General features: G+C 38.8%; 1 protein-coding gene across 1 annotated transcript in view; it reads left to right on the forward strand.

Annotated features, from left to right (window-relative positions):
* Huwe1 (HECT, UBA and WWE domain containing E3 ubiquitin protein ligase 1) overlaps positions 1-9,017 on the forward strand; it is a 200,895-nt gene that overhangs the window by 57,131 nt on the left and 134,747 nt on the right. The gene's annotated exons all lie outside the window — the stretch shown is intronic.

Below are 9,017 nucleotides of genomic sequence, written 5' to 3' on the forward strand. Positions count from 1 at the left end.
ACCATGAGGTGATTCATTCCTGGGAAAGGCTAGGGCTCTCATTCTCAACAGCATTCAGTTGCCTGTAGTTTTGTTACTGAAAATTGTGTATTGATTACAGTCCTTTAATTAGTTTGTTTGTTTGCTTTCTTGCTTGGTTTGGCGTTTTGTGGTCTTTGTAGTATTTTGTGTTTCAGTCGTTATAACTTCATTTACTTTCTTTCTATAGTCTCTTCAGTATGAAGTATGGTTTATAGAGCTGTTTTGATGAACATGAATTATTTTATCCTGTTTGTGTCATGGAAAGGGTTTCTTTCCTTCTCTACTATCTACTATGATAGTTTGCTGGGAACTCTAGTCTAGGTTGGCAGTTGTGATCTATTAGAACTTGAAGTGCATTGCTCCAGGCTCTTCCAGCTTTTCAAATTTCCATCGAGGAAATGAGGTTCTGATGTGTTTTTGTTTATATGTGACTTGCAGCTTTTCTCTTCAAGACTTCTGTACCTTTTCTTTGTTCTGAATATTTAGTATTTTAACTATAATATGCCATGGCGGGTTCTTTTCTGGTCCTATTTATTTAATGTTCTCTGTACTTCTTATATGGGTGTGTGTGTGTTTCCTTAATTTGGGGGAAGTTGTTGTCTATGATCTTGTTGGAGATGTGGTCTATTCCATTGACCTGGGATTTTTATCTATACCTACAATTACAAGATTAAATCTTTCTATGGTGTCCCATACCCCATGTTTATTTCATTCATGTGTTATTTTTTAGATTTTTCTTATTCTTTACTTATGTGGTCTAATTCCTCTATTATTTTCTAGTTCAAATATTCTCTCTTCTATTTGATCCATTCTACCTGTAATGCCTTGCCCTGAGTTTTCTAGTTGGGTTATAGAGTTTTTCTATTCCATCTTCATTTTAGCTTAAGATATCTTTAATGCTTCTATCTTGTTACTGTGAGTTCAGTTTTCAGTTCCTTTATTGCCATCATCATCATCATCATTTCATTCAATCAGATGTTTGAGTTTTCATGGGGCTCACTCAGGCACTGAGTTGTTTGTTCATGCCTTCTTTAAATTCCTGGGATTTTTGTTGTTGTTGTTTTGTTTTTTCGAGACTGGGTTTCTCTGTGTAGCCTGGCTGTCCTTAAACTGGTCTGTAGACCAGGCTGGCCTCAAACTCAGAAATCCACCTGCCTCTGCCTCTCAAGTGCTGGGATTAAAGGCGTGCGCCACCAACGCCTGGCATTCTTTAGATTCTTTGATGATGTTTATGATTGCTTTTTAAATTTCTGTATCCTGCGGTTCATCTTGGTAATTATCAGAGGAGAATATTTCCATAGAAATGCTGGGTTTGTGGGGAGATATACTATCTTGACCTTTCATATTTTGTGATGAGACTAAACATATGGACTTCTTTAATTGGTTGTGTGTAATATTCTAGACTTCCTTTCCTAGGATGGTATACATGCTGTGCAGCCAAAGAAAGCCTTGAAGATTGGGGGGTGGTGCAGGCATGTTAAATTTCTGTGACTTTCCTGAGGTTCCAGTGTTTCACCAGGCTTGGTCCATGCCCAGCTGTGGCTAGGCCTGCAGTTTGGGTATGGTACAGGGAGGTTAGGATCCAGGAGATTCAACAGAATGGACTAGCACACAGGTTTGAAACTGGGATGGAGCCTTGATCTTTAATATATTTTGAATTATAATCCACAAACATAATGCACCTATCCATTTGTTTATTTAGACAGTTCTTCCATCAACATTTTGCAGGTGTTTATCATAAAGATTTTGTACATGTTTTGTTAGCTTTTCACTCACATTCTAAATTTTTTGAGCCATCAAAAGTTGGTAGTATATACTGGGCATGGTGGTCAAAGCCTTTAATCTCAGCACTTAGGAGGCAGGTGACTTTGAGGCCAGCTTGGTCTATATAGTGAGGACAGCCAGAAGTGAGACCCTGTCTCAAAAAATAATGAAAAAAAGTTGTTAGTATAGAGAAATTTGATTTCTGTGTGTTGATATTACATGATATTAATCAACCTTTCCAAATTTACTAGGGGTGTTCGTGTGTGTGTGTGTGTGTGTGTGTGTGTGTGTGTGTGTGTGTGTGTGATATTTTGAGACTTTCCATGGAAACACTCATACAGTTTGTGAATAGGGATAACTTTTTTCTTTGCTCCTGTCATCTCTTCTTTTTAACTGCCAAATTTGAACAAAACCTGACAGTAGGTGATGAACCAAGCTGTAGTAAATACTTGTAATTTTTTTAAGCTTCTTAAGTGTCACTTTATAACAAAATGATTAAAATATCCTTATAAGATTAGGGTTATGCCAGGTGGTGGTGGTGCACGCCTTTAATCCCAGCACTGGGGAGGCAGAGGCAGGTGGATTTCTGAGTTCGAGGCCAGCCTGGTCTGCAGAGTGAGTTCCAGGACAGCCAGGGCTATACAGAGAAACCCTGTCTCGAAAAAACAAAAACAAAACAAAACAAAAAACAACAAAAAAGTGACAGTGTGAATATTTAAAAAGATAAAATACATAGAGTTATTGCTAAAGAATAATATCTACTAAGTATATCTTGTGAATACATATAACATAGTATCAATCAAAAATTGTATATAAACAAGATAGTTGGAAGAATACATATTTTTACAAGTGTTATTTATAATTGTAGTATCACTTAGATTTATAAAATATAAAATATAAATCATTTTTTGCTGTTAACTCTCTTATAACCATAAATACAAGCAAATGTACAACTACAATAATATAAAGCCAACTAAATTGAAGACTCTGGTTTAATATGATATAAAATGTTGAATAATTAAATATTTCATTAACCGGTAAGGGTAAATACAATGAATTTTTTTTGTTTGTTTGTTTTGTTTGTTTTTTCGAGACAGGGTTTCTCTGTGTAGCCTTGGCTGTCCTGGAACTCACTCTGTAGACCAGGCTGGCCTTGAACTCAGAAATCCACCTGCCTCTTTAATCCCAAATGCTGGGATTAAAGGCGCCGCCACCACCACCACCGCCCGGCAAAACAATGAGTTTTTAAATCTTTTCTTTTCTTTTTCTTTTAAGCCAGGGTTTCTCCGTGTAGCCCTGGATGTCCTGAAACTCACTCTATAGAACAAGTGGGATTTGAGCTCACAGAGATCCACCTGCCTCTGTTCCAAGTGCTGGGATTAAAAGTATATGCCACCACTGCCTGGCATTATTAAGTCTTTGTTTATAATTTCTTAATATAATATATGTTGATCATATTCTTTCCCCTCCCTTAACTCCTCCCAGATCCTTCTTAACTCCCTACACAACCAACTTCATTCTCTCTCTCAAAAATCACCTCAAGTCTAAAAAAACCAAAAATCAATTTATTGGTTTTTGTTTGTTTTAAATTTTAACTATATTTAAATGCTGTTATTTTCCCTCTTTTGCTGAAAGTAGATTGATTATTTATTTATTTATTTATTTATTTATTTTATTCTTTTGTTTTTCAAGACAGGCTTTCTCTATATAGCCCCGGCTGTCCTGGAACTCACTCTGTGGACCAGGCTGGCCTTGAACTCAGAAATCCGCCTGCCTCTGCCTCCCAAGAGCTGGGATTAAAGGCGTGTGCCACCACTGCACAGCTTTTTTTTTAATGTTTTTTTTTTTGAAAGTAGATTCTTTTCTCACAAAGTATAACCTGATTAGGGTTTCCCCTCCCTCTACTCTTCCAGTTCTTCCCTACATTCCCTCTCATCCAGATCCACTTTCTTTCTGTCTCTCCTTACAAAGGAACAGGCTTCTCAGAGATAATAATAAAAACAAAATAAATTATAATATGATAAAATAAGAACTATCACATTAAAGTTTCATCAAAGTTGGATAAGACAAACCAACAGAAGGACAATAGCTCAAGATGTAAGAATCAGAGACCCACTCATTCTCACACTCAGGAATCCCATAAATACACTAAACTGGGAGCCATAATATGCACTCAGAGGACCTAGAGCAGACCCATATAGACCCTATGAGTTCATCTGAGCTTCACTCATGTTGATTTAGAAGGTTTTGTTTTCTTGGTGACCTCTATCCCCTCTGGCTCTGACACTAGGCCTCCTCCTCTGCTAGGTGAGTGAGCTCTGAGGAGAGATTTGATGGAGACATCTCATTTAGAGCTGAGTGTTTAAAGTTTCTCTGTCTCTTTCTGTCTCTCTATCTCTGTCTCCATATCTGGCTGTCTGTCTCTGTCTGTCTCTTGTCTCTTTCTGTCTGTCTCTCTGCCTCTGTCTCTCTGTCTGTCTCTGTCTCTGTCTCTGTCTCTTTCATGTTTTTAAAACATAAGTCTCTAGCCCATCAATGAGTTATATTGGGGTTTTCTACAGGAGTGTTTGTGAGGAGCAAGAATGACTTGAAGATTGCTGCATTACCAGCATGAGTGACATGAAAGCTGGAAGCCTGAAGTTCACTGAATAACTTGCAGGCAGCTGGACAGGTTAGGGAGCATCTTTTTTACCTCAGACTGTCTGAGCCTCTTCCAGGTAACTCAGTTTATGTGATATTGTCTCCAAGTAGTCCTTACTACTTTTATAAATTTGGGGAGGGAGAAGACAAGTACTTCTGGTCAATTTCAGGGACTTCCTGAAGCTTTTGAGTTCTTACTCTCTGAGTTTAATGAGTTTCCAGGCTGGATGGACTATGTCATCCCCTTTTAAACATAGTTTAAGCAAGCTTCCCTGCAGGATGGAGTGTTTCACCTCTCTGAAGAACAGTAGGTCACAAACCCTTTTGCAAATCTCTATCTCTAAAAATATTTACATTATAATTCATAACAGTAGCAAAAATTACAGTTATGAAATAGCAATGAAAATAATTTTATGGTTGGGGATCACCACAACATGAGGAACTGTTTTAAAGGCTCACAGCATTAGGAAGGTTGATAACTACTAGGTTCTTTCATCTTGGAGGAAATTGTTTCATGACAGTAATGGACTCCTTTATCTGACAGAAGAAAATTTAAATTAACCCCCACATCCTTGCTCTTAAATGGGCATTAAATGGGTTTACAGCAAGAATCATGCCCAAAACACAGAGAAGAATGACCTTAATTTTTTGTAGCTGACTCAGAGAAGAAGCACAAGTAAAGTTGACCTTAGAAAGTGGCAACTAAAGACATCAGGGCAATTTGCAAAGAAGCCAGAAACTGTAAGATTACACACTTGTAATTGCAGCACCCAGAGAGCTGAGGCAAGAGGATCACAAGTTCAAGCAAAGCCTGAGCTACACAGTGAGACCATGTGTCAATGGCCAAAGTCAAGCCCCAAGCAGAAAGAAGCGAAGTACTCTGCACTGAGAAATGGAAAAGATGCCTTAATGGTTTGTTAGAAATTGAGCACACCTCACCCATTGTAAGATCAAGATGTATTGTAAGTATGTTGAGCACATACATACAGGGTTATAGAGGTATCTATTCACACATTCCACCCAGAAGGCCTGGGTGACCAAGCAATGTGTAACAGGGTCAGGATCTCTGCAGGCAACCCCTGAGAAGACTAAGTGGGAAGCTGAGAGTGAAGCCAAAAGGAGATGAAGACCCCAGGAATTAAGAAATGCCAGGATTGTAGTCTTTCTGCTAAGGAAAGCTGCAGGTGGGAGCAAAATAATAATAATCCAAGAGTACAGTCATGTAGGCTGCAAATGGCAAAGGTGTAGGGGCAAGGCTGACAAAGCTTATTGGAACACATATGGCACCAGATCTCAAACATGGATCTGTAGGGTTTAATGCTTTTTTTCAGTCTTGGTTTGGTTCCATCCCCATCTCCCTCTCCTTAGGACTGGAAATGCATATTCTATATCATTGTTTCTCGAAATATATAGTGTGTAGTTTTTATTTGATTGTGTTTGGTAGCTAAGATTTTGCCTTGAGTCTCAGAAAAAAAAAAACCTTTGAGCTTAAATCTTTGAACATTTGGACTGTTAAGATTATATAGGCACTCTTAGAGAAGAACTAAACCCATTTTTCATTATAAAGTGAACATGGCCCTTTGTTGGGGTTCAGGGGTAGAATTTGTTATTCAAAGAGATGTGTTTGGGTTTCACATGGAACAAAGCTGGGCTTGTGATGGTTACTTTTGATTTTTAACTTGCTCAGACTGAGAATCGCCTAGGAGATCAAGAAAGTACACTTCTTGTGGTGTTTGTGAGGGAATTTCCAGAAAGGAATAAACTAGGGTGAAAGATCTGTCCTGAAACTGGGCTATATCACACACTGATGGAGAATTATAAAAGCACCCTAGAGCAGTCTATTTCTCTCTTTTCCTCCCTCCATCCCATCCTTCTTTCTCCCTTTCCTCTCCTTCCCCCCTTAGTCTCTCAATGTCAGTTTCTCTCTCACTATATCTCCTAATCTGCCACCACGAGACTCCCTCCCTCTAGTTATTCCTCTCTAGAAACATGCTCACAAATTCTCACAGAAGTATGCTTTATGAATTTGTTAGAAGCATGCTTCTGAATCCAATCAAGTTTACAATCGAGATTAACCATGACATCTGCAGAGAATGTTTTGTATTTATGAATTTACATGTATTTAAGAAAGAATTTTTAAAATACAAGGGGAGGGGAAGCTAGGTTAAATATACACTGAATGAAGAAATCCTTCATGTTGCCATAACAATGGTAGAGACAGGCGAGTGAGCTGGTCTACTGAGAGAGCTAGCAGGGTCCTCCCTCCACTATTCAATCAGTTGAAATAGTGATGAGGTGGGAGCAAGGCCTCTAATTCAATTCTCTGCTTTTCTGAGCTCACAGCATGAAGTTTTACTGTAGCAATCTGACATCAGGTGGGACCCAGAGGCTAGGATAAGTGAAATTTGAGAGGAACTTGGGATTCTGGTCACCCCAGAGGACCAACGGACCATGGCAGGAAGAGGAAAACGGGTCCCTGATATTGGGACATCACTACTGACCAACAACTTTAAGATTAAAAAAAACCCAAACAAACAAAAAAAACAAAACAAAACAAAACCCAAAACCAAACCAAAACAAAAATCCCCAAGGATTGGAACTTTCTGAATGTCTATTGAATGTGTGAGCAAACCAACCCAAAAAATTGTTCAGTGTCAAACTGTCCACTGGGTCTCCAGCAATCAAATAGTTAAGCATTTCTCTAACCTCCATGAGCTGACCTTGAAGAATTTGATGGTGAAGAACATTAAGAGATACAAGAACCTTTAAAAAGAAGGGAATCCTCTAGAAGAGAAAGGTAGGAATGGACAATATGTATATCTAGATTTTTCTCAGTCACCTATTTGCTATTCCCAAATTCAGTCTCTTCACAGATGAGCTCAGGAAGTACCTACTCAGCATCTGGACCAGGAATCTTTGTGCAAAGCCAGAGAAACAGATATCTTCTTTATCAAGAAACTCTCAGAGATTAAAAGGTGGTGATGACACAGCAAGCTATCCTTGTATTTATTGCAGTTCATGAAAGGCATGTATGTGACCTCACTATACATCACTTGTATGTTATTCATTGGTAGGCTTTTGGTGTTGGATTTTGTTGGTTTCCCACAGTGAAATACACTCAGAGCACTAGGATGCTGGGCATGTTCTCTTGTTTTATCAGTGAGGGTGTACAGAAGTATAGGGAGGGTTACAACCACAGAATCAAGGGAAATAGCAAACAACCTACTCCTCTACCTAGAGAGTATCTTTGGCAACGAAGTAACATGCAAGCTGTTTGATGAGATCCAGTGGATCAGCATGCCATTCCTCATGGAAGTGTGCCAGTGATCAACAATGCAAGCACTACTTTGACTGCAAAAGCTACCACATCATCATAGGTGATAAACTGAAGTCCTTTCTGATAGAAGAGATGGTGGTGGATGGCTCAAGACCTTCAGGCACATTTCAGGCTTGGAAACTCAATGTTCTACACCACCAATGATTACATCTTAAAGTACTATAAGATTAATGACTCTCTTGAAATTGTGGTCCTCAATAAGATTTCAGGCTGCAAATGGAACAAGTTCTCCTGCTCCCACCCCATCCATGTGTCCTCTCCTTTAAGGAACTTCTTGCCAGTTATGAAATTCTATAAGACAAGGAGCTGGCCTAGGGTGACAGGAGTCTACTGAGAAATCAGAAGCCAACCAAGAACTCAGAAGTTGCAAGACAAGCTGTTTGGATCCAAATGGATGTCTGCTGCTCAAGAAACTTAGGGAGATTCATCCTTTTGATCTGAAAGTGGCTGCTGTTGGAAATAAAAGTTCCTGGACCACTTCTCAGATGATATTTTATCAAGCAAAGATACACAGCTGTCTGATCAGTAACTGCTCAAAGTTGATATGCTTGTCTTGATTATCTTGTAGCCCCTTTGGAAGCCAAGATGATGGATGGCACAGAATCATGGCTGCTCCTTTCCAATGTCCAGTCTGATAGAAGCCAAGTCTGTTTTTAAAAATAATAAATAAGACCTAAACATAGAACATTAGTTAAATAATTAGCCTTACAATGGAGTAACACTCATTCACAAAATACATCTTTGTTAAGAATATACAATGAGACTACCTCAAAGGGCCCTCTGTGCATCTTCTTAGGTTGTACAGAAAACTGCACATGGAGGGAGGGAGTGGTTCCATTAAGCAAATTCCCAGTTCTGGGTTTGAACCACTGTTCTGTAAGGTTGGAATTAATGTTTCAAGGATTCTTTCACTGCCACCTTTTCATTTTTGTTTTAAAAATCAAATTAATTCATTTGTTAAAAGTCAAACCTTATTGAAGCATTCAGAGTTGCAATTCAATGTCCCCTTCCCCATTCTTTTACTCTCCAATTTCATCCTAGATCCCAGAATAGCAGTTAATAGGGTCATCTCCCACCAGGTCATTTTTTTTCTATACATTTACAAGTATGTACATCATCTACAGTTTACGGAGTCCTCCAATCACAGTACCACCCCACCTAATACAAAGGAGAAATGTTTGAGGGAGGACTATGTGCGTTTGTACATTTGCACTGTGGTTCTCATCCTTTTTTCTGGCCTTCTACAATGTGTCCC

This window comes from Mastomys coucha, chromosome X (assembly GCF_008632895.1).
Source record: "Mastomys coucha isolate ucsf_1 chromosome X, UCSF_Mcou_1, whole genome shotgun sequence".
In the NCBI taxonomy this organism is placed as follows: domain Eukaryota; kingdom Metazoa; phylum Chordata; class Mammalia; order Rodentia; family Muridae; genus Mastomys; species Mastomys coucha.